This window comes from Cyprinus carpio, chromosome A6, assembly GCF_018340385.1.
Source record: "Cyprinus carpio isolate SPL01 chromosome A6, ASM1834038v1, whole genome shotgun sequence".
In the NCBI taxonomy this organism is placed as follows: domain Eukaryota; kingdom Metazoa; phylum Chordata; class Actinopteri; order Cypriniformes; family Cyprinidae; genus Cyprinus; species Cyprinus carpio.
This window is the reverse complement of record NC_056577.1, coordinates 32,896,293-32,923,173: the sequence shown is the minus strand read 5'-3', so window position 1 is coordinate 32,923,173 and position 26,881 is coordinate 32,896,293. Positions and strand designations below refer to the sequence as shown.

Below are 26,881 nucleotides of genomic sequence, written 5' to 3'. Positions count from 1 at the left end.
TCTTGGAAACGTTCAGCAGCGTGTCTCCAACTGTTCTCAGATCCGACAAGATACAAACCATAGAAATTTCTGATCAAAATCTTCCAAGATTAAATGATAATCCATATTACTGTAGGCTACTGTAACAGGGCTAAATTACTTTTTTAGTTTAAAATACAGAATTTCTCCAAAACAGTACATTAGAAGTGATTTATTAATTCAGTGGTGTCATTTTAGTTGTATTTGTGCCACACAAATTGCCACTCTGTTTGTAAGAATATATCTGATATAAATAAATAAATAAATAAATAAATAAATAAATTTTGCAATTACTGTAGTTAAACTGGACCTGATGTTGCTAAATAATAATCAATAATATTTTTTGTGAAACATTTACCTCTTTTTCTTTAATTTCTTGTTCAAATAATGTTGAGCAATCAGTTTATTAAGACATGCAAAATATGAACACAACACAACAGAATAGTATGAATGCTAGTAACAAAAAAAAAAACGCAAAATAAATAAAGAGCACAGGTCAGTTCAGGCAGTTACATATTTTTTCGTGAAATATAAAAAAATATATATTATTATTATAACAAGACTTAATATGCGACTTTAATTTCGGTTAATCGTATTTTTTGTTTCTAAGTAATTTTAAGTAACTGTTCCTGGTTTACGAGTTTGTGAATCTTTTTAACTGACTCATTTAAACGAACCGGTTCCAGAGCCATTTGTTCGCGAATCGCACATCAGGATAGCTTTGCGTGAAACTGTGTCGCGCGGATTGTTTGTGGAAAGTTTTCCGACTTTCTCAATTTTAAGGGATCGTCGCGCACTTTTACTTTTTGCGGTTGCGAACATTTTAGTCTTTTAGCTTGTCTGGAAGCTTGTGAATGACAACAACTCTGACTGAACGAAAACAGACTCGTTTGACTCAACTATTCGGAGACAAAGTATGCACTAAAATGAAAAGAAACGTTAACCGAAAGCTCCTATAAGGCTCCTGAACCCCGAGCTTGACTGTATAAATCACTTTCTACTTTTGCTGAATGATAAACAGAAGCTCCGACACAATGCTTTCTCCTTTCACAGAAATAGAAAGTCACGTGGGACTGGATGGACATGCATAGCCTGGATGCACTGCAAGTCGCTTTGCTTTGATAAAAGCGTCTGCTAAATGCATAAATGTAAATGAAACCATTTCTCGTTTTCCTCGTTGAGCAATGTAAGAACACATCAGCTGTCAGACAAATCATTCTCTCCTTTTGTGTGTCACTGTCACATCAGCTCAGTTGATCTTTAAGACAGTTACTATGAATATAACATCTACTGCTGTGAAGAGAGGAGAACCAGAAGAAGACCAGAAAATCCGGTTCGCAGAAGTGTGGAGTCCCTCCCAATGCATCTTTCTCAGGTGTGTGTGTGTGTGTTTTGTCTTTATCGCAGATACATTAGAACTCGACTCCTTTCATGTTGTGTTGGTTTGTCATTGTCTTGGGTGTGAGAAACAAATCCAACTGTTCAGATGCAATGACTCACTCATTCAGAGGCATCATGGGCAGGGACGCACACTGAAGAACAAGGTGTGCTGGTTTTTGGCAGATGTTTCAGCACAAGGAGCAGATCAGCTATTGGGAAATCACATTTCTGGGTGGTGGTGACAAACAGTGAGGAAAGACATATTATTGTTTATGATTTCCAGTGAACAGTTGCAGAGACTTTATTCCGCTATTACTTGTGTGAATTTGTAGTTGTCTTCCAATTTGCTCTGCACAAATTGATTTTCATACTATTTTTGTCTTTGTTCACAAGTACAAAATATCTGAACATGATTAAATTAAGATACATGTACTGAGTCTTGTTTTCTGTTAAATTAAACATTAAAGAGTAAGAAAAATTAATGTTTTCTTTTTGCTTCTCAAGTGAATGTATCTTAATGTAACAAAATTCAGTGTGGATAGAACTGTTCCTAGTGAGCTCCCACCGTAGGCTGTATTTGAAGAAAAAAAAAAAAATCGTAACATGTTAAGCCTGTTTACGGAAAACGAAAAAAAAAAAATTAAATTATAAATTTAAAGGAAAAAAAAAAATCGTAACATGTTAAGCCTGTTTACGGAAAAGGCAATTTCATAAAGCATTTTTGAAGAAAAAAAAAAAATTAAATTATAAATTTAAAGTTGGTATAATTTTGAGTTTGATTTATTTTAATTTTTACTTTTTACATTTTTTTTTACTCCAATTAAATAATTATATATAATAAGTATTTAACTGAAAAAAAAAAAATTTCATTTAGTTTAACGATGTTCTATAATAATTCAAACTAAAACTGAAGAAAAAATGAATGAATCGTAAAGACGCAACACACAGAAACTACTAAAAAAATGAAAATGAAATGAAATAAAAATATATAGACACATATTACAAAAAAAAGAATAAAAATGTGGATAGAACTGTTCCTAGTGAGCTCCCACCGTAGGCTGTATTTGAAGAAATGTGGAATTGTCCTATTATTTAAGAAACTTAAAAATCCTAACATGTTAAAAAAAAAAACGGAAAAGGCAATTTCATAAAGCATTTTTGAAGAAAAAAAAAAAATTAAATTATAAATTTAAAAAAAAAAATGAAATTATAAATTTAAAGTTGGTATAAATTTTGAGTTTGATTTATTTTAATTTTTACTTTTTACATTTTTTTTTACTCCAATTAAATAATTATATATAATAAGTATTTAACTGAAAAAAAAATATTGAATTTATATATATTTAATATATTTATATTGAACAGCGGGTTGCTAATGCAACATTTCTCATTTTCATTTAGTTTAACTAGATGTTCTAAAATAAAATGAAAATGAAATGAAATAAAAATATATAGACACATATTACAAAAAAAAGAATAAAAATGTGAAAAAAAAAACTAAAACTTTAAACTTAAATCAAAAGAAAAAATAGTGGAAAAAAAGCTTCAAAATATTATTAAAATAGTATAATAATATCCCAGTGATACTAAAATAACACTGGTAGCTTATTCGCTGCATGATTTGTACTTCAGACATGAATGAGACCTCAAATTTCATGACTTTTATGAATATTTGTGCAGTTTTCTAAGGAGTCAGTTGTTTTGGTGGATGATAAAACGGGCGGTAACTGCACTGCAATGCCCTGCCAGCCACCCACAACACCCTAACACTGCAGCGGGGAGTTCTGCAAACATCGCTCGCGTTTTCATCTGAAAATAGACTGATATAGTTCTCACATGATTGCTCCCAGCATTTAAACCCAGCCGGTGTGTCGCATAGCGTCCTCAATAACGGCAGAAGTATGCGGCGCGTGAGAGAGTTCAGGTCTGAACGTGTCAAGCTGTGACATGTTTTGCTGAATTTGCACAGTAGGTTTAATAAGGCAAGATGTGTAACCCTTTACAGGCAGCATGAGACAAACAAAGCCCTTAATTCCTCTTAATCAGCCGAAAGGATTTACAAAACCAGAGAAAACAAATGTTACCGGATGTTCCCAAAATACGTGGAGTTAGGTGAGATGTTAATCAATGACAGGCTCTTTGTCATCTGAAATTAAAAAGGCCACTTCTTTGTTTTTCCTTTGCTTCTCATTTTCTCATCCTGTCATGGGCTGTTGTATTTATTCATGGTTAGTAAAGGCTCGCTTTGAGAATCTAAGTGCACTCACTGACCTCTCAGTGTTGGCCTTCTGTTAGGACATGCAACAAAACCAGATCTAGAGTTATGAAAGACACTGACTTTCAACTAGGGCAAGACAAGACAATGAATTAGACACATGGGTCATCCTGTTTCATCTGGACAATGTCCAGATTTTGTGCTCTTAAATACATTCCCTGTTGGACGTTAGAGCAATATTTTGCAGCTATATTTGAAATGTTTCTTGTCTCGTTCGCATTGGCGGTCACTAAATTTTCTCTTGCTAGTAGGCATTCATACAGCTGCATACACCAATATAATCTAATGTAATCTAACTAAACATAACTAAACAAATCTTCACAACTTTACACACTATAGATGTTAATATTATTTAATTTTATTTAAGTAGATTACAACTTTTAGTTTTTTCCTTTTTATCACAATAAAACTTTTTATTTATTTTTGCTATTTTTGCTAAACACACACACACACACACACACACACACACACCACACACACACACACACACACACACACACACACACACACACACACACACACACACACACACCAACACATACATATATATATATATATATATATATATATAAAATTAATTAATTAAATAATTATTTAAATATTTTATTGTGGCTCTTGATTTATTGTGGATCTGGGACAAGAAAAACAACAACAACAATAATAGTATTGATAATAATTCATAATTTTGAGGTAGATTTGCAGATTTTATTTTGCAGAAATTCTGGATCTTGGAACAAAATAATAATAATAATAATAATAATAATAATATTATTATTATTATTCCTTTTGAGATAATAGTAAAAATAAATAAAATTAAGTTATTTAAAAAGTATTATTAAAATAATAAATTAAAATAATAATAAAAGTATAAATAATAATTCATATTTTTGTGATTTTCAGATTTTAAGATTGAAATTGTGGATCTGGGACAAGATTAAAACATCAACAACGATAATAATAATAATAATAATAATACAAAAATACATAAAAATATTTTGTCCCAGAATCTTAATTTTTTATTATTTTAATAGTATTTATTTTTATTTATTTATATATAAAAAAATACTATCCAAATAAGAATGAAACAATAAACTATTTCAATATTTTATTCTGTAAAATCGATGAGTTCTATAATTATTTATACAAATTTAATCTGCCCTTCAGCTGTGGCGTCACTGTCTCCACTACTAACAATTTTGCCCCAAGTAATAATTTATGTTAGTGTTCTTGTTTATCAAGGAGACGTCAGTGCCAGCAAAGAGCTTGAGATGAAATATGAGACATGTGATGTGGGAGGAAAACAAAAGACAAATACAAAAAGTAAATATCCCTGAACAGAATAGCATTAGTTTGCATCACTTCCAGTCAAGCTATAATTTTTCAGATGATGCCATTTAAGTGTAAAAATAGTATTATCTGTGTGGATTTAGAATGCATAAAAATGCTGGACGAAATAGGAATAAAATGGCCAGTTCCACCACAGAATGCATCAAATTAAACAAACCAGTTGCAACATTTCAAGTGTTTTTTTTTTTTTTTTTCTGAAAGTTAGTGAAACATTCCAGCTATTTTTTATTTTTTTGCATTGTTTAAGCTTGCACAAAAAATTATGCTTTCCAGATGATGCGCTCGTCCACAGATGTTGATCTAAAAAATGATCAAATAAATACCTGCTACTTTTATTTCCTTTTCAGTCCGTTGATGTTTATTTTAGACATTCTCCAGTCTGCAGTATCATTGTGTTTGTCTTTTCTTCTCGGTTTGGCACAAAAGCTGTTCAGCGTGCTATGCTAGGCTAGACTGTACTCTATGCTAACTGACAGAGCCTGTTTTGTGTACTTGGCCTACAGGGTGAGGTCACACAAATCTGGGGCAAGACAAGGAGGTCAGAGGCAGTTGAACCAAAAGCGTGTGAAGGTGATCTGCTGATACTCGCTGTTTGTGTTTGTCTGTGTGTGTCTGGGGGGCTGAAGCAAAGGAAGGGGATGAAAGAGGCAAAGCCAGGCCAAGGGTGGGAAGGGGAGCTGCGTGTAAACATCCTGCGGGCAACGGCACTCGTCCTGGGAAATATTTGTCTTAACTGGTAACGCAAAGAGGCAGCCAAAGCCTTCATCTGGCCCTCAGCTATTTTCTCAGAAAATCTGGAGGGATGAAGGTCGGAGAGGAGACGGACAGAGAGAGAGTACAGTGATGGGTAAAGAGCAGAGACGTCATTTACAGTGCATGGGAACATGGACAATTTTGTCCCCACCACTTTATGTCACCAAAAATTTTGGGAAAAACGTGTTTTGTCTTGTGGCATTGGCAAATTTTTTTAGTGTCAAGTATAAACCAGTTAAAAAGTTTTTTACATTTTTGAAAGAAGTCTCTTTTGCTCACCAAAGCTGCATTTATTTGATCAAAAATACAGTAAAAGCAGTAATATTGAGTGAAATATTATTACAATTTCAAATAACTGTTCTCTATGTGAATATATGTGATAATTTATTCCTCTGATCAAAACTGAATTATCAGCATCATTACGCCATCCTTCAGAAATCATTCTAATGTGCTGCTCAAGAAACATTTCTGATTATTATCAATGTGGAAATAAATGTGTTGCTTTATATTTTTGTGGAAACCATCATAATTTTCTCCGGATTAACCCCCGCCCCCCATTTTTTTCGGGATCTTTAGATGAATAGAACGTTTTAAAAAAAAGCATTTATTTGAAATAGATATATTTGAACTGTCATGTCTGATAAATTGAATGCATATTTAATTATTAATATGAACAATAACTAGGCCTGTTGATTTATTTAAAAAATGTAAATAAATAAATCTTGCTGACCCCAAACTTTTGAACAGTAGTGTATATATTCAAAATCTCTCCTTAAAAAAAAAAGTATATAATGTTATATAGTGGTTGTAGACCAATCCGAGAGGGCAAGAGGAGTCGAGGAAGATGGATGTAGACAGGCGATGTTGGCGTTGTGGGCGAGGGACCGGAGGGCCGGGCGTTCAGGCGTGAGGGATGACGGGCATCATGGGAGCCCGAGGGTGGCAGCGAGCAGTGCTGGGTGTTTTCGGCTTATGGAGGTGGAGAAAGTGACCTGCAGGTCTCATCTGAAGAACATTGCAGAGGGCTTTCGGGATCTCATCTGACACTCGGCATGCTTTTCAAGGGTGATACACACAAACGCAGAAGGAAACGATCACATCTTGTAGCTCTCGCACCATGTACATGCTTACACACGGTCATACGTGTGGACAAGTGCATACATCAGCTGCACAAGATCCTCATTATTGAATAAAACGTGACATAGAGGAGCATGTATTTATTTCCCATGTATGTCTGTATGGGCTCAAGCCCTGTGGCGTAGCTGTTCCTTACACTGATTAAATGATACAATGCATTCATATTACACCCAATGAGATCCTCTCAGAATATATGGAAAATGATGCTTATGTTTGGTGATATTGTGCTTACATTTGTGTACGCTTTTGTTTAGTTAATATGCTGTAAATTTTTTAGAAAACACTGATATAATGCAGATACATTTTTCTAAAACAATTTAATAATATACAACGAGATGTAAAATATTTGTAAATACTCCAAAAAAAATTACATTATGTCTGGATAATGATGCTCATCTTTGGTGAAACTGCTTTATTTTTGTATGCTTTGTGCTTAATACAAGTTGTCAATATCTGGAGAGCACAGCTGCTGACCAAAAATGGAGATAAATATTTATAAAACAATTTAATAATACAACAAGATGTAAATATTTGTAAATGTTTTAAATACGTATTTTACATTATCCTCCAAAATTTTAGTATTTATTAATTGTTTATTTTAATAGAATTTTAATATTTTTTATTATCTTTTTATTTTATTTTAATTGTAATTTAAGTTTAGGCAATTTGTGCTTTTGTCAATTTTATCATTTATTTTTAAAAATTCTAATTGGCTTATTTTTATTTCAATTTTAGTTTTACTTATTTTAATACTTGCCTATGCAACATTTCTAATTTTTCTTCTTTTAACAAGTTTTTCATCTTATTAATATGAAAGAAATATTCTGAAAAATATGCAAAATATTTTTCAAAAGAATGGATGGCATGTCCTGCCACATACTGCAGAGAGAGCTTTATATATTTAGATATACTTGGGATAAATTTGTCCTCATTTGTGAAAAACAGTATAAATAAAGTAAATGTTTTTTTTTGTTTTTTTTTTTAAATGACTCTATTCTGTAGAATGGCCCCAATTAGTGTGTGTTAATGCAAGCAATTAGAGTCAGTTCTTAGTGTAATTATTTTACAGTGTTGTAGAGTTATTTGAATAGTGCTGTAATTCATTCACAGCACCTAAAAATTTGCCTTCATCATTTTAGATGTCAGCACATTCCTTGTGATCGTTTGCAGTTTATTCTTTGGAAAGGTTCTTGATCAATCACTCTTAACCACACATAATACCTTAGCAACTGCATAGCAAGGCCCTAGCAGCAGGCAAATGTCACTCACTTTTCTTAAGAGTTAATGTAGAAATCTAGTTGTAACCTCTGTGCTGTATTCTGAGCAATTTTGAGACAATGCTGAGCTGGAGAGAGACGTGTTTAAACACGCAGGGTTTCACTGAAGGGAAAGTGATAGAATGGAAGAAATTAACACGCACACACACACACACACACACACACACACACATACACACGCTACATGAGTAAGCAGGCTGGTTTTTATTTACAGGGTTTATTGCAACAAGTCCGTGTTGGTTTCTTTACTCTGTGCTGTGACTAAATTTTATATTTTCACTTTCTCATAAAATCATCTTTATGTCTTAAACATATGCATCTTTCGCCACGCATGAATTGCAGTTAAAGGAAGCAAACCAAGCCAATTTATCATAATTTGTCTCTTCTAATCGTTCTCATCTGGAGTGCAGCGGCGCTTTTCACAATTGACTCTGATTCATTTTTATGACAGGGGAAAATGTCATAGAACTGAATCTCATAGACAGAAATAGAGTAGAAACTCAAATCTCACTGCATGCTTGTGATCTTGAACTGGGTGTTAAATAACACAAGTAACACAAATCCATGCTGTTACAAATATGGCAAGTGCTTATATTTACATCATGATTTTGTTGTTTGTTATACTAATATTTATATTAGAGAGACTTTAAGTGCAGGCTTAAAGGAATAGTTCATCCAAAAATGAAAATTGGCTGAAAATGTTCTCACCCTCGGGCCATCCAAGATGTAGAATAGTTTGTTTCTTCATCAGATTTGGAGAAATGTAGCATTGCATGACTTGTTCACCAATGGATCCTCTGCAGTGAATGGGTGCCGTCAGAATGAGAGTCCAAACAGTTGATTAATACATCCACAGTAATCCACAGCACAGTCCATCAGTTAATGTCTTGAGAAGACAAAAGCTGTGTGTTTGTAAACAAATTCATCATTAAGACGTTTTAACTTTAAACTGTTGCTTCCGGCCAAAATATGAGTTGTCCAGAAGTGATGGTTTAAAGTTAAAAACAGCTTTTGGGTTCACAATATGTTAACTGATGGACTGATGTGTTGTGGATTATTGTGAAGTTTTTATCAACTGTTTGGACTCTCATTCTGACGGCACCCAATCACTGCAGAGGATGCACTGGTGAGCAAGTGATGCAATGCTACATTTCTACAAATCTGATGAAGAAACAAACTCATCTACATCTTGGATGGCCTGAGAGTGAGAACATTTTCAGCAATTTTTTTTTTTTTTTTTTTTTTGGATGAACTATTCCTTTAAATCCATATTTCTCCCCAAAATGATAATTGTGTTATTTCCTCATTCTCAGTCTATTCCAAACTCATGATTTTCGTAGAATGTACTGTATAGCGTTTTGATGATACATTTTCCTTCAACTGATTGCCAGAACAGAATGTACCTTTGTGTTGTTTGAAATGTGCAGCTACCACATCTGACATACAAGCCCTTGTATGCTCTGCAAGTGGAAAGGGGGCATATTATGCAAGAGCCTGTGGTGTTGGAAGGGCAAATTACATCGCTGTCTCTTCCAGTGAGCGTCACATTGTCACACACACTGCTGTCCTTCCCCAGAGCTCAGTGTAACCCTGAAGAACACACACACACACACACACACACACACACACACACACACACACACACACACACACACACACACACACACACACACACACACACACACACACTACTTATCGGCACAGAGCAGTCATTGCACACCATAAAACACAATTTCTGTTAAAGTGTAATGGAGTAAGACAGGCTGGTTACACTCTTGGAAGACTAACATGATGAAGAACTTTACCACCAGATTAGCTGGATGTGAACCAAGCTTTATTTAATCGCCAGTAAGACTTAAAAAGAAACAATCCATCAAATGCAAAAAATCTGTACCAAAAACTAGTGCACTGCCTTGCTTTTTACTCCCTACATAGGCAGTTGGAAGCATTCTAACTAATAAAACATCTTTAGTTAGGTATTAGAATTTGAAATGTTGCAGAGCTACAGTAGCATTGTGATATATATATATATATATATATATGTATGTATGTATATATATATATACAGCATATACATAAAGAACAGCATAAATGAAGAAAATGCATATCACACACACATATATGGAGTTATTATTATTATTACCTTAAAACATAAAGTTTTGGACAAAACAGTGTATTCTGAAGTAGATTGAACTATTTTATCGATAATTTTTTTCAGCAGGCTAAATTAAGTGCATTAATAATCAACCTTTTTAATCACGGTCTGCCATCTGAAGTATATATTTTTATATTTTTCACTGGACTTTTACATAATTTGGCCAAAATGAAGTTTCTTGGCAGGCAGCATGATGTTGCAGTCTACATTCTTGAACAGTCTTTGCGTTGGGACTTGAGAGTGCACTTACAGTTCCATGAAATGCAGTTGGCCAGGCGCTTACTAGGTTTTGAAACACAGCCCTACTGTAAGAACTGAGAAGGTCAAAGCTTCCAATGAAACAGAAAACAGTTCATTTTTATTGTCTCTCTATCTATCCATCTTTCTGTCTTCCCTTTGGTCATGCAGATGAGTCTTGTGAAGATTAATTAGTAAATTAACTGAGCCTCCCCCAGGACTTTAGCCACGCCTCCTGCCGTAGGAGGTGCACTCAATTAGATTTAAACAGAAGCTTTCTCAAGTTCCTGTGGGGAGGGGGACCTTTTAATTGAATTATCATTACGCCCTGTCCTGATTATTCTCTTTGCATTGTCCTCCATCGTGTTAGACGTCCTGCCTTCAGCGACAGCTCATGAGTTTAATGCGAGTAGAGAGGGGAACACACATACATGCATGTAACCCCTCTTCAGCCGCGTGACCTCAGAAATGTACAGTAAGGCACTCTGTAAATGATATGTAATTGGAAGTATTATATACAATACAAATGCTAAATAATATGGACATAAGCCTACTTTTCAGCACAAATATTTTGATTATAATATATATAAAATAAAATTTTTCCTTTAATTTAGAAATTCATGTCTACTACATTTATTTATATTTTATATAATATTTAAGTATAAGGAAAAGTGCATACATTTTTTTTCCCACCATTTTATTTGCTCTTTATTCCATGCAGTCTCTCATTTAAAGTCAACATGAATCAAAACTGACTCTGTTTACTTTAATGTATGATCCTGATTTTATTATGCACAAGTTATTTTAATGAAAAAGTTAGTCTTTTATCAAAATCTAATAACTTGCTCTGCCTGGGAAATGGCTTTCCTGTCAGTTGACATCGCAAATCGCTCTTACGTTTTCAATGGCTTCCCAATCACAAGACTTCATTCTGATTGCGACATCCACTTTTAAGGATCCAATCAATTCAGATGCACTTATAAGTCTGCAAACTGTTGCTCAACATGGATCATTTCTTACATGTAAATGTATGACACATGCACACAGATGCAGGTTGAGGCATGTTCTGGCTCCTGTGTGGAGTCCTGTGTGCTGATCAACAGGTGATATACTGCACTGGCCGGTGTAGCATATAAATGGTTAAAACTATGATTTTCTGTTTGTTTGATTCCCTCCTAATATATATATATATATATATATATAAATCGGAACTCATTTGATTTTTACACTCTGAAGAGCTTTTTTTATTTATTCACCCTCAAGTTATTCCAAACCTATATTCATTTCTTTTTTTCTGTTGACCACAAAAGAACATATTCTGAAGAATGTTGATAACCAAACAGTTGCTGGTAGCCATTGACTTCCACAGTATTTTTCCATACTATTGAATGGCAACCGTTTACTGATGGACTGGAGTGCTGTGGATTATTGTGATGTTTTTATCAGCTGTTTGGAATCTCATTCTGACGGCACCCATTCACTGCAGAGGATCCATTGGTGAGCAAGTGATGGAAAGCTACATTTCTCCAGATCTTGCTGAAGAAAAAAAACTCATCCACATCTTGGATGGCTTGAGGGAGAGGACATTCCCAGCCAATTTAAATTTTTTGTACAGTGTTCTAAATGAGAACTTAACTGAAGTCATCATGGTTCTAAATAGATACGATTCTGAATTCTGAGGGATGTTAAAACTTTCTCCAGGGAACCATATAACCAACTTGAAAAACCCAAATGGTACTTGATAAGACAACGAACCATTGACTTGCCAACTATGCTGTGGCACACAGCCCTGTGTAAATTTAGATGTTTGTTCCTCTCTGCGGTGATTCGCAAGGCTCCTTCTGTGATAGCCGACAGTGTGTCTGCTTTCGGTCCCTCTACATCTGCAACTGATCTCCAGCAGACCAAAGATTCTCAGAGAGCGAGAGAGAGAAAGCAAAGCGAAGTAAAAGAAAAAAGGGGAAAAAAGTAGTTTACAGCGCATTGGTACATCCTGTCTTAATGAGAACCCCCATCTGTCCCCAGCAGGACGGAGAAAGGGCCGGTGCTGCAGAGAGGAAGGACAAATAAAAGAGGAGAAACCGAGGAGCTGAGGAAGGGGCGGCTCGGCTCTTAGTCGAGGGGGCCCTGTTTTGACCCCTGCGTATAGACGCTTCTCATTAGTTTAAGCCGGGGAAGCTTGTTAACCTCGCTAATCGCAGAAGGAGCTCACAGAAAGAGCTGGAATTTACTGCCAGTTTCTTTCTCATCAAGGGACAACATGTTGCGGAGAAGCGAGGGGGGCGAGTGTGTGTTTAGGGAAGGTGTGGGTTTGTGTTGACAAGACCATGAAATAATAGCATCCCGTGATGAGGCAGGTGTGAGAATTTCAGTTGTTCATGCATTTGTAAAAGTGAGTCGGGAACCGCTTTGCTTATGCTTTGCAGGGCGAATGAAGCAACCAAAGTGCAAAGTTATGGTTTATGTTTGCTAAGATGATCGAATTGAGGGTTGCTAGATAATTACTTACTGGCCCAAGTCAAAAGAGCCCATCTTCATGTCTCTGCATGCTGCTTTGCATTACCAGGTTTGAGTGTTTATAGTATTCTTTTGGAATCTCACGATTCAAATCAAATGATTTGATGTAAAAATCGATTCTCAATTTTTTATTAAATTCTGTGTTTGCATAGATTTAATTTTTGATTTGATTCTAAATTTAGAATTTTATTGAAACTTATACTTAAATTAATGAAATGTGACCATTATAATGTTACAAAATATTTCTGTTTCAAATAAATGCTGGTCTTTTAAACACTAAATAATCATCAAAAAAAAAATTCACAACACATCACAACAAAAATAAAAAACAGAAAAACAGAAATCAACAATCCTAATAATCAGAAATGTTTGAGCAGCAAATCAGCATATTACAATGATTTCAGAAGGGTCTTGTTACACTGAAGACTGGAGGAATGATGCTGAAAATTCAGCTTTACATCATTGGAATAAATTGAATGATATAATAAACAAAAACACTACACAATTAAACTTTTGAATAAAAGTAGTGTGTGTATAGAAATTATATTTTATACACGCATATAAAAAAAAGTGTATGTAAAGAAGTGAGCATCAGGAAACTTGTTTGTTGGGCGTCAGAATGAAGCAACCAAGGGCCAATGAATCAACTTGTTAAAGTTTTACGAGCGCAGCTCAACAGTCAGGATGGCTTTTGTGTTTCTTCCTCTTCTGAATGCACACACATTAAAACGACTTTCTAAAACAAATTGTCACAGCCAAGTTAACATGTTTGCAACCAAAATACACAAACTGCAGGTTAGTAAGTGCAGCTAAACTTCATCAAGTGCAGTTCCAGTGTTAATAGTGAAGTGTTTCGCTCCTGTCATGCATGAACATCTTCAAGCCTGCAGCGACTTGTCTTGTTTACCGCAGACGTGAGGAACGCTGCTTCCAGGAGACTTTCCACCACTCACCTTTTGCATACCTCTCATGGTGCGTCACTCACAATACTGCTGATAGATCAGTTTTAATTTGCATTCAGAAATATGTTCATCGTGCATCGCTCATTTAAGAGCTGTTTCAGACCAGATTCACGGTTCAGCGACTGGGTTTCGGTGCATTGTGGGAAATGTTGTCAGTAGGGCTGTGTGCAGAGGGTGGCTTTTGTCGCTTTGTAAACTCTGAAATCCCGAAGCGAAGACAGAAGTGTGTGCAGAGAACATGTAATCCATAAGCTGAATCTTATCTGTTGCTTCTTGAAATCCTGCCTGTCAGTTTTAGGGAGGTTGTTGTTTCACAGTCATCAGCACAGGTACAAACTCACCTTAATGAAGCAAGAGAGCTGGATTAAAAAAACACACAACATGCATATACGTGCATGTTTGTATAAAATGATAAGCACACTTTTAACAGCGGCGCCATGTATCCATTTTTTTTTCTCAGAATGACTCACTGTTGTTGTAAATAGATAACAAAAGTTTAGCCTTGTACTATGAAAAGAGTGATACCGTGGTACTTGAATTCATACCGTATGGTTATCAGATTAATAAAAAATCATATTTTATGTCCAAAAAAACATGGTAGCACTTTTTGGTTATATAAAATAAAGAAAGAAAGAAATGAATGAACAAATTAATTTGTTTGTATAAAACAACTAACTACAGTATAAAATTATGAATAAGGAAATAAGGCATTAATTAAATTTAATGCTCAGGAAATATATGAAAGCATGAAATATGTTTAGCCCATGATACGGCTCTGATTTCCCACTTCCTTTGAGTTTTCAGTGTTGTTTGCACTTATGAGTTAATTATATTTTCATCCACTGTGCACTTATCGCTTTTTTTCTTGACATCTCAACAAAAGATTTAAAAAAATAATTAAGAAGAAGAAGATTTTTTTAAATCTTTTGTTGAGATGTCAAGAAAAAAAGCGATGAGTGCACAGTGGATGAAAATATAATTAACTCATAATATATATATGTGTGTGTGTGTGTGTGTGTGTGTGTGTGAGAGAGAGAGAGAGTGTGTGTGTAACTATAACATTTTTTTGAAGGCCCTCAAACTGAATTACTGCCAATTATTCTGCTCTATTCATTTATTGAGATGTTATTCTTATTGTCAGCTGTCTATTAAGCAATTGGAGCAGCTCAGTTTTGACAGTTCTCCATCCAGACACTGGCTGAGTGTCTCTGAGCCCTGAGGGTCACTGTCTCTCTCTCTCCAACCGTCTGATGCCACCAGCACCACGCGTCTGTCAGAGCTGTCAATCACATCAGAAACACAACATTCCTTTGAACGTGACAGCGCGAGAAAGACGCTAGCAGAGCAGATCCTGATGCTTAGTTTCAAATAACTAAAGTCATGACTGAGTTATGTATTTTGCATTTGACGTTAAAACAAAATGCACAATATTCAGGGTTTAAAAAAGTAGAATAAACCCTCTCTTATTTGGCGATGTAAAATGGTACGCATTTACCCTCATATTATTCGAAACCTATATTACTTTTTATTTTTAAGTGAAATTTTTTTTGTTGTACATAATATAACAATTACTAAAAAAAAAATGGTTAGCGGTGTATTTTCAAAATTGTGGTACTTGTGTACATACTGTACTGTATGATTACCATATTTCATGTGCAAAAACATGGTGGAATCATATTGCATTTTTGTTGGTAAGTAAATAAATGTAATTTATTTAGCTTTTTTGGTTTGTATAAAACACGCTAAACTTCATTATTGGGATAAAACCAGCATATTTATTTATTAACTTTATTTATGAAAATATAGACAGTCATTTGAGTGAGTTAAGCATTACAAAAATGGTAATTTTTGGGTGAACTTTCATTTACCTTCATTTCATTGTAAACTTGTATTACATTTTATTTATATTATATTTTGATTTCTCAGTGTTTTTGCATCAAAAAAAAAAAATTACTAACAAAACAAAAAAAAAAAATTCCCACAGAAGAAAAAGAAAGAAGGATGAAAGTCCTACAGACAGTCATGAGAGAGTAAATGCATGACAAATTTGTAATTTTGGGGTGAACTGTCCCTTGAATTTTTCTTGCTTTGAAGGTGATATAAACTCTAGAGTTGGCGTGTCGACTCTTTTAAGGAAGGTTGTTCGAGGACAGGGAAAATGAGTGCTGTGTGTGTTCGGAACCAGGGATAATCAGGGAATTACTCTGGAAACATCAGTTTCATCTGGATTTAATTATGGAGCGCATCCTCATGTGAGCCGCTGCTATAAACGTGCCTTCAGCACGCTGGAGACAATATGAAGCTCTTCAGTCTCTGTGTGCACTTTATTAATAAAATCTGCAAAAAAGAGAGAAAATAATATGGAAATAACTTTTACTGAACCTTCTGATCACACAGCAGAAAAGTTCTCCTCCAGTGCAAATGCTTAAAGATTCTTAAATCAAGATATATTTACTTGAGAAGCAAAACAAAGATAAGAATTCTTGTTTTCTGGGAAATTGATCAAAATGAAGTGAATTTAAGATAAAAACAAAAACAAATGCCAATGGGCTAAAAAAAGCAACTTAATTTAAAGAGAAAACAAGTTTTCATAGCACATTGACAGATATTTGTTTTCGTTTTAAGCATAAACTCACTTAATTTCGATAAACTTTTCAGAAAACAAAACTTATTCATTTTGCATCTTCAAGTAAATGTATCTTGATTTGCGGATGATTAGATATTTGTATCAGAAAATGATCAAATACTGTGGTAGATATATTACATTTTTAGCAAATTTAAGACTTTCTGCTGTGATTAAGGACCTTTTTTGGCCTTCATTTGTTGAAGGGTGAGTAAAGACTCACACAAGGATCCACAGAAACCCAGTTTTAAATCCTGTTATTCAACAAACACATGCAAATCTGTACATAAGCAGATGACAAACAACATGAAAAATAATCTCACCACAAATATGTTGCATTAAAATCTATTACATGGCAATACCATGTTCAGGCCATTTTATTTTTATTTCCACCAATTTTAAACTTTCTTTATTTGCAGTTCACCTAAATAGCTCTGCATTGCAACAAATCAAATTTTGAAACTAGTAATTATAGAGTTTTTCTCTTTATTTTCCTTTTCAGTTTTGTATGCAGTATATAACTTGCCATGCAACATGCCAACTGCAAAAATACTTTTTTTATCAGACAAATTTATTGCACCCAACATGCTTTGAATACCAGATTGCAATCTTGCAAGAAAGAAAGAAAGAAAGAAGAGCAAGCTGTCAGTGCACTTGTCACTTCTAGCTTGTCATGTTATAAAGGAAGCGTATGTAAGCCTCTGGCACTCTGACCTTTAGGAATCCAAAGCAAAGATTTGCTAATTAACCAAGCAGTTTCTTTCTATCTCGCACACACACAAACACAATTTCTGTCTTGTTCATTAGCCGGACATGCAGATTAGAAGATTAATCTGCATAAATGCAAATGACATTGGGATTAGGTTTGGTCGGCTCTTGGAGGAAGCACATTAAAACGTCAAATGCCATTGACTCGCTGATTTTATGGCATGAACTCGTTTGGTGAGAAACCAACTTGTCATAATGTCATTGCAGTTATTCTCACGAATATTAAAATCATAGCACTTGGTGCTTTGTCTCCTGGTGCAGTATTTGCTCAAATCTGACACTAATTAGTGGGACACACAGTGTCTTAATTAAAACAGTGCTGTTGCAGCCTCATCAATACTCAGAACATGAATACATTAAAACAAATAAACCTTATGCATTGTGTCTGATTTTCTCACGTTGTTCAAGAGAGCAGTGAATCTGGTTCTTCTCAAGACGCAGGATTACGCACAGCACACTAAAGTAATATGAACCAGGCCACGTCATTAGCTTCTGTTTATTTGTGCACATTTATAAACAAAACACACTAATTCAAAACTTTTGTAGCAGTTACTTCTGTTATTAGGAATAAGAGACTGAGACTGACATTTCACATCTCCCACACTGTAAAAGAATTTATAAATTGGGATTATATCAATTTTAAGATGACGTACCAGTGCACATATATACATATGTATATAAACAACCGTTCAAAAGTTTGAGATCAGTAAGTTTTTTTTTTTTTTTGAAGAAATCTCTTCTGCTCAGCAAGGATGCAGTTAAGTTAAATTGTGAAATCATGCTGATGTATTATCAGTTTAGGAAACCGTTGTGCTGCCTTTTGCCTTTTTATGATTCTTTGAGGAATATAAAGTTCAAAACAACATTTATTCAAAATAGATTTTTTATTTTTTGAAAGAAAAACTCACCAAGGCTCCATTTATTTGCTTAAAAATACAGTAAAAACAGCAAAATTGTGAAATATTATAACAATTTAAAAAACTGTTTTCTATAGAAATATGTTAAAATGTAATTTATTTCTGTGATGCACAGCTGAATTTTCAGCATCATTACTCCAGTGTCACATGATCTTCAGAAATCATTCTAATATGCTGATCTGCTGCACAGAATTTATTTATTATAATTATCAATGTTAAAAGCAGTTGTGCAGTTTCAAGTTTTTGTGTAAACTGTGAGACATTTTTCTTTTAATTAATATTAAAGTTCAAAAGAATGGCATTTATTTGAATCTTTTGTGACATTATAAATGTATTTACTGTCTGATTTAAAAATAGTAACATTATAATTGAAAATGTTCCTAATTTGTGATCTTTATTTTCACGAAAGTGACTATTACAAGAATAAATGTGATTTCTAATTTTTAAATAATGTTCAAATTGTTCCTTTTTCAAAGGCATTGCGACCTGAGGAGAACGGAAGGAGAATTAAATTGGAGGCCTAACAGAGAAGCAGGCGTTTTTCAGTCCAGTTAAAAAGGAATGTTAAATAAACACTGTGCTTTTGTGTCCGCGCGCCGCTGGTGCTCCAATAACGCCACGGACAGCCGTGTGAAAAGGTGGAGTGAGGACGGAGCGTTTACAGCGGCTGTGGGAGGGTGTGAATGGGGTAAGGCGGAGAATTGGGTGGTTGTGTTCATTAGCTTTGTGTGTGTGTGTGTGTGTGTGAGTATGTGTGTGTGAGGGTCCTGAGAAGCATTTGATCTCCTACCGAGGGCCCACTGAGATGCACTAGCTAATTATTATGATCTAATGGCCGCTCCGCATGGACGGAGCCAAACCTGGATTCCCACTGTGAGCCTTTACAGACAGACAGACAGACAGACACACACACACACACACACACACACACACACACACACACACACACACACACACACACACACACACACACACACACACACTCTCTCTCTTCACACCCAGGCTGTGATACACACTCCAGCAAAAAGACTGAAAAGAGCTGAGGTCAAGTTCAGAGAGCGAGAGAAACTGTGTGCTGCCTATATAGACAGCTGCCTTCTGAGGGAACTTCAGTGTTGGAGAAGTTACTTTGAAACTGTCATTCTACTCATGATTTGAAGCAGTTCATCTACAGTCAAACTACCCTTTTTAAAAAGTAGTCACTACATTACTAGCTATAAAAGGTGCTTACTACACTGAATCTATTTCAGTGAGCACAATATCTTTTAAATGTGTTTGCATGTAATTTAATACAGTTATATTATTTCATAGTCATATATTTAAAGATATATATAAAAAAATGTTATTATATTATAATACATGTGTTATGTATTACTGTATTTGAAATATGTATTTTAATATTTTGAGGTTATATTATTTCCCTGAGACAGAAATGGGAATCTCGGTTAGGGTAACTGCATAGAAGCACACTAAAAGCCACTCTGAATATCTTAGCAACTGCTTAGCAACAACCCGGCAACTACATAGAACACTCTAGTAAAACATGGCAACATGATAAAAACACTCAATACGTCTTAGCAACTGCATAGCAACGCCCTGGCAACTACTCAGAACACCTTAGCAACTGCATAGTAACACACTAAGTCACTCTGAATATCTTAGCAACTGCTTAGCAACAACCTGGCAACAACATAGAACACTCTAGTAAAACATGGCAACATGATAAAAACACTCATAACATCTTAGCAACACCTCTCTGAACACCTTAGCAACCGCATAGCAACAACATTGCAACCACCTAGACCACCTGAGAAAGCACCCAGAACACCCTAGCAACCACATGATACAAATGTTCAAAGCACCTTAGCAACAGCATAGCAACAAACTTAAAACATCTCTGAACATCATAGCAACTGATTAGCAACAACCTGGCAACCACCCAGAACACACTGGAAGCAGCTAGCAACATACTAAAAACACCCAGAACACCTTAGCAATGGCATAGCAACACACTTGAAATCACTCTGAACATCTTAACAACTGTTTAGTAACAACCTGCAAAACCAAAAGAATGCCCTAGCAACCACATAGTAATATGTTAAAAACTCTCAGAACGCAGCAACGTACAACACACTTAAAACCGTTAACAACATCCTGGCAACCACCCAGAACACCTTAGCAACCATGTAGCAGCATGAAAACAACACGCAGTGCACCTTAACAACAGGAGAGCAACTTTGAACATTTTAGCAACAGCTTAACAACAACCTGGCAACCATCCAGAACACTCTAGCAACCACATTGCAACATACTAAAACACTCAGAACACCTTAGCAACAGCATAGCAACACATTTAAAATCACGCTGAACATCTTAGTGACCACTTAGCAACAACCCAGCACCCACATTGTAAAATAATAAAAACTGTCTGAACACCTTAGTAACACACTTTAGTACTTTAGTAACAGTTTAGCAACAAAGCCGCTCAGCAACAACCTGGCAACCAACCCAGAACACTTTAATAAGAGCATAGCAATGTAACATCTTAGCGACTGCTTAGCAACAAAGCTGCTTAGCGACAACCCAGAACACTGGGTTGCAACCACACAGTAAAATGCTTAAAGGTCTCAGAACAGCTTAGCAACAAAACTGCTTAGAAACAACCTGGCAACCACATAGCAACATGCTACAAACACTCAGAACATCTTAGCAACTGCATAGCAACACCCTTGCGACCACCTACATCACATAAGCAAATTTACTCATAATTTCATCAGGAAATGTAAATCTCTGGTTGTAGTGGCTCATGCTAATTTATTGTGGTAACTGTGGCTGTTCTCTCGTTCTCGTCATGTAACTACAGTTGGCAGCAGGCGTGTGTGGGATGCCAGAGTCCCACACAGAGCAGGAGCACAGAGCCTCCAGGTACATTAGTGTCTCTGTTTATGTGTGTGTGTGTGTGTGTGTGTTTCCATGACTTGTGAAAAGTGCCGTGTGTGGGATCGTAAGCAAGAGGGACAGTCGTCAGAGCGGCGGGTGTGTGCTCCAATGACACCTGTCACCACAACTTACTGTGAGGACCTGCTGCTCAACACCTCCAGCACTAGCCTCACGCCACAGCTGGGCTGACGGGAGACGGGGCCGGGTTTACCCCGCCCCCGAGCAAGGTTTACAGCCATGGACTGGAGAGGAAGGCATGGGATGGTGGAAGAAAACACGCCGCATTCTTCAAAACAACGTGCCCTCGAGAACAAACACGAGAGACGAGAGCGAGAATAGAGAGAGAGAATATTCATTGAAACTTTGCACCATGATAATAGATGGAGGAAATTAACAATTCTGGAGTTGTTTGTAAATACACCAAGAGGACAATTGCTTTTTCATAGCAGATGTTTCTCCTGTGATTCTGTTTTATTCTACAATAATCTGTTTTACGATTCTGTAAAAAAAAAAAAAGATTCAAATGAGTCAGGAGTTGTCATTCAGTAAGAGAACATTTGATGAGAAATGTTTGAGTTCAGAATGAGATCTTTGAGCTTTGATTGTAGACTTCTGAGCACAGTTGTGTTCAGTGTGGCTCAGTGGTAGAGCATTGCGTTAGCAAAAGGTTGTGGGTTCGATTCCCAGGGAACGCATGTTAGGTGAAAAAAATGTATAGCCTGAATGCACTTTAAAGTCGCTTTGGATAAAAGCGTCTGCTAAATGCATAAATGTAAAGTTTGAGATATTGAGATCTGTTCTAACTCGACTGGGTTTTGGGAAAAAAAAAAAAGTCTTCACGTAATCTCATTCCTGTCTACAAAAATTAGATGAGATATTAAAAAGATCACACTTGCACTTTAAGTTTTGTATGGTCTGAAAAAAATTCCGGTTTTCGGTTGCTCTTTAATAACTTATCAGACTTAAGTTTAGACTAAAGTTCTCAGTTTGGTTTCATTTCAGTATTAACTTTGTCTCAGATGTTTCTCCTGAAATTCTATCAGAGCAATAAAAATGAGACTCGAATGAAACTGAAGCCCGGGAGACACCAAGCTGATGGTCAGCCGTCGGCTTTAGTTTTTTCGGTGTGTTCTGCACCATTGGGTCTAGTAGTCAGCTGTTATCGGCTAATTCTGTGAATCGTGGTGGAGCTCATTGGTGAGAAAGAGAGCTCCGACTGGCTATTCAGCTTAATGTATGAGATCATGAGAAAAAAAAAATGGAATTGAAGAAAGCAAACCAAGGATGGAGTAAAGAGCTGCTTGCTTTGTAAATCCACAGTTCTAGCTCTTCCGGTGTCCCTGTTTGAATGCCGAGCACAGACTGCTGCCACCTGCTGGTATGGGAGAGTTATGTTCTTAAATGCAAGCACAGAGTGCACATGCTAGTTGGCCATTGGCTCTAGTCTGTCCAGTGATTCTAGTGCAACTTTTTTACCCTGACACAGATGATGTGAGGCAACGCCACAGTCAGCTTTCCTCAGCACTAGTTCTTCAGCGTTGGTTTGCTGTGTCCCTAAGCTTAAAGGAGATTACGGAGTTTTAGGATAAATATCAGAAGCAAAAGTCTAAATGTTATCTAATTGATGTCTAGAAGAATTAGATGAGATATTAAAGAGATCTCACTTGCACGTTTAGTTTTGTATGGTCAGAAAAATGTAAGTTCTCAGAAATACACTTAACAAATTTAAAGAATTCTTAATTTTGTTTAATTTCAGTGTTAACTTTGTCTAAGATGTTTCTCCTAAAATTCTGTTGGAGATATAAAAATAGACTAAAAATGAGTAGTTATCATCCAGTAAGAGTATAGAAATAAAAAACGGATGTGGAGAGCAACATTTTAAGAGTAATATTTGAGATCTTTGACTTTTGATGGCAGGCTTTGGTATCTTGGCAAATCCGAGAATAGTTTGAGACATTGTTGAGATCTCTCTTCTGAAACTCTATAGGAGCCATGTTTTCTTCTGAAACTCTAGGAGCCAAGTTCAGATAGAGTTGAAGTCAGCTGAAATAGTTGAGATCTCATTTGAAGTTCTGTATAACCTCCTCTGAGGTTGCACTTTAATAGTTCAGACTTAAAATAGTTCTGTTTTGTTTAATTTAAATACCAACTCTGTCTCAGATGTTTCTCCTAAAATCCTGCCTGAGAAACGGAAGACACTCATTTCTTAGCACATTTTGAGACATTGTTTCTGAATCTCTAGAGGAGACACGTGAGATTACTGGGGTTTCAAGAGAAAAAACTAAATCAGCATCAAAAGTCTCCATAATCTCAATGCTGTCGATTTTCTATTTGCTGAGAATGTTTTCGCTGAGGTTGCTTGTTAATATCTCAGACGATTTAAAAGAGTTCTCATTCTTGTTTCATTTAGTTACCAACTTTGTCAGCCTTAATATTTTGTTGTTGGAAGTAAAAGACACTCACTTCTGAGCACATTTTGAGACCTTTTCTAAACTCCAAAGTAGACGTGTGCTTACTGGAATCTTTATTCTGGAGAAAATCCAACTTCTGCATTTTCTCTCTTTTCAATCTCATTGCTGTCTCAGAGAAGCTCAGAGACATTCTAGAGATCTCATTTGTGATTTTCCTTGGCCAAACTACTTCTTAAACATCTATCCCCTGGTTTTATTTGAAAAACCCCTGACAGCTTTCCCCTCATTAACGCGAACACAGTGGCTTATAAATGCGATGTAATGTTCTGAACGTTGTTGTTGGTAATGGCTGTTAAAGTTGGTGTGGGGCAGCGCTGAGATGGGGGTGAGAGCGAGGAGAGGGGTTGAAAAAAAGCTTGTTTGGTTCAGGAACCATTTAACAACTTCCTCTGGAAATTGAAAAAGGAAATAGTTTGGGAAAGGACTGCAGGAGGGGGGAGAGATGAAGCCCATATGAATTCCAGATGAAAAGACGTATGGGGGGGACGCACAGAGATATCGATGGCAGACACAGACGAAGCTGTTCAGGAATCGTGTGTGTGTGTGTGTGTGTGTGTGTGTGTTTGGGGGGGAGGGGTGAGGTTGGTGTTTATGAGGTCATTTACCAAACTCATGTTTTCAACATTTCCTCTTGACTTCAGTTTTTTTTGCTTTGTTCTCTGCTAATTGTTTCCATCCCAGCGAGACGAGAAAGTTTGAGAAATGTGCTTTTCTGCAATTCTCTTGTGCTTTTTAAATTACATATACACTCTAATTCTTGAAAATGCTTCTATTTTGCATTTGTCTGATTTCATGCAATTTTACAGATTATAATCTCAGCATAATATGAGTGAAAAGGTGATTTGAAAAAAATCTAATTCAGTATTCATATTGGCACTATTAACTTTTTAAATACATGCTCTTAGTCTTTTTTAACCCATCATCATAATCTAATCTATTCACGTTTATTCTTGTTGAAATTGCAGAAGCAAAATGTGAATGACTGACTTAAACATGCAAATGAAAAAATGCCTCAGTATTTAGCACCACTGAAAATGTATGAACAAAACCTTGAGATAATGTATTAGTATTTTCCAAAAAGCATCTTAAGCTTCAGTTGAATCAAGAAAATCTGGCTACTGTATCTAAGCAAAGAATCACACTCATTTACTTACATTTCATTAGTCACCTTACAAATAGTGCACACTATTTGTAAATGTTCTCATTTGTATTATGAAATATTTTATTTATTGTATTTCTTCTTATATGTATTATTATTACTTTAAAATAACTTTTGTATATTCTTATTTTAAAATATATAATTTGTCTTATTATTTTAAAATTAGAAAAGAAAACATTTATTTTATTTTAAAATATATATTTTATTTTTTATATTGTTATAATTATTAGCGATATATAATTTTAAAATACCTTAATAAAAAAAAAAAATAATTATTGCATGGGGAAAAAATCCAGTTTTCACTCTACACACACACACACACACACACACACACACACACACACACACACACACACACACACACACACACATACATACATGTACACGCTCTCCCAAACACACATTTTTGCAGTGTTTAAATTAGATTATCTTAAATCTAGTAGGGAAAACCCAACCGCTGTATGACATACATCAAGCAACAGTCGTTTTCTGATCCACTGCGCTGATAATTCATGAAGTGTTTCACTGTCAGTCTGGTTTACAGTAAAGCTCTATCATGTGAACTGTTTCTGTTTTCACTTGCATACATCCAGATCATTCAGAGCATGTGCACAGTGACAGACATCTGTCATGCTTTTAAACATCAGTGTTTTTTTCTTTCCTCAATCAACCACTTATTGATCCTCGACCTGTAGGAAAATAGGAAAAACCATAGTGTGTTTTATGAATAGTTTAGTAAGCTATGCAATGCATGTAAAGCTGGTAACTGGTAACATTTGTACTAAATGTGCAAAGATGAGAGGAGCTGTTACATAAAGAAAAATCCACCCGCAGGAATTGTGTGTGATGCATAACCAGAATTTCATTCACCTAGAAAAGTTGAAAAAAAAAAAAAAACAACAACAACAAAAGCATATTTTTCATTTAAGGGCTAAAACAACAATACAAGCATTACATTTCTGCATGTGCACTGAGAATTAATTTGTCACATACATATTTTACATTTAAAAATAAATAACAAGACTGGATTCGTGTGGATTTGTTCCACAGTTTTGCAGACTAGAAACGTGAGACAGATTCCATTGATGCAAGAAGCCTTCAGGCCTGAAATTAGAGTTTGACAGAGTTTGACATGGAAGCTTTCAAGCCAACATACTTGTACCGAGAGTGTTTTACTTCTGTTTAATGTTCACTATTTACATCCAAATCAATTAATTTATGTTGAACATTCATTTTAACACATGCAGCAGTCTTGCTTTAATAATGCTTGCTTTCTCATACGTTTGAGTCTTTATTAAACAGCTTATTTTGTAGATGAGAATATTTCATATGGCAATTTTACTAATTCGTGTATTTGCATTTAAGGAAAATGGTGGCAGTTTTGATGTCTAGCTTTAACATAGCATTATCCCTTACGTAAACTACTAAACATACTGAAAACAACCAATGATGAGTCATTTTAAAATAGGATCAAAGCCAAGCGTAGAAGATTGATGAGGATAAAGGGTGCTTGCCCTGAGGTGAAGGAGCTGTTTTTTTTTTCTTCAGTCTCTTTGGTGAATGTTTTATTTTTATCAGGCTGATCAGAATGTGAACTTCAAACGAGAACTTTGTACTAAAAAGAGCATGTGTGTGTGCGTGTGTGTGTGTGTGCGTGTGTGTGTGTGTGTGTGTGTGTACATGTACTGCTTTCAACATCCAGCACGTGAGTAAACACCACTGATCAGTGTTGCTGTTTTATTTTAAATGAAACATACATCTATTGACCAACGGATTTTATATGACTTTTCTTATTGCTCATTATTACAGATAAATATAAATATATTTTTAGATATATTTAACTGTAAATAAAAGGATTTTTTTTTTTTTAATTCCAAAATTTCAAAAATTTTACTCACAAAGAGTAATTTTTAGCTGGAGACATAATGCTGAGAGAAAGGTTTAT

The 26,881-nt window shown here is 35.4% G+C and overlaps 1 long non-coding RNA gene across 3 annotated transcripts; it reads left to right on the top strand.

Annotated features, from left to right (window-relative positions):
• Positions 1 to 565: 565 nt before the first annotated feature.
• On the top strand, positions 566 to 26,533 carry LOC122145381. 3 transcript variants are annotated; one of them, XR_006160312.1, is made up of 5 exons: positions 566 to 932; positions 1,072 to 1,166; positions 1,267 to 1,393; positions 18,843 to 19,054; positions 21,230 to 21,720. It is a non-coding gene; the product is annotated as an uncharacterized LOC122145381 (long non-coding RNA). The 3 variants fall into 3 exon arrangements; XR_006160313.1 differs by lacking the exons at positions 18,843 to 19,054; positions 21,230 to 21,720 and adding an exon at positions 1,527 to 1,964 and having other exon boundaries at positions 577 to 932; XR_006160311.1 differs by lacking the exons at positions 18,843 to 19,054; positions 21,230 to 21,720 and adding an exon at positions 25,987 to 26,533 and having other exon boundaries at positions 581 to 932.
• The last annotated feature ends 348 nt before the right edge of the window (positions 26,534 to 26,881 follow it).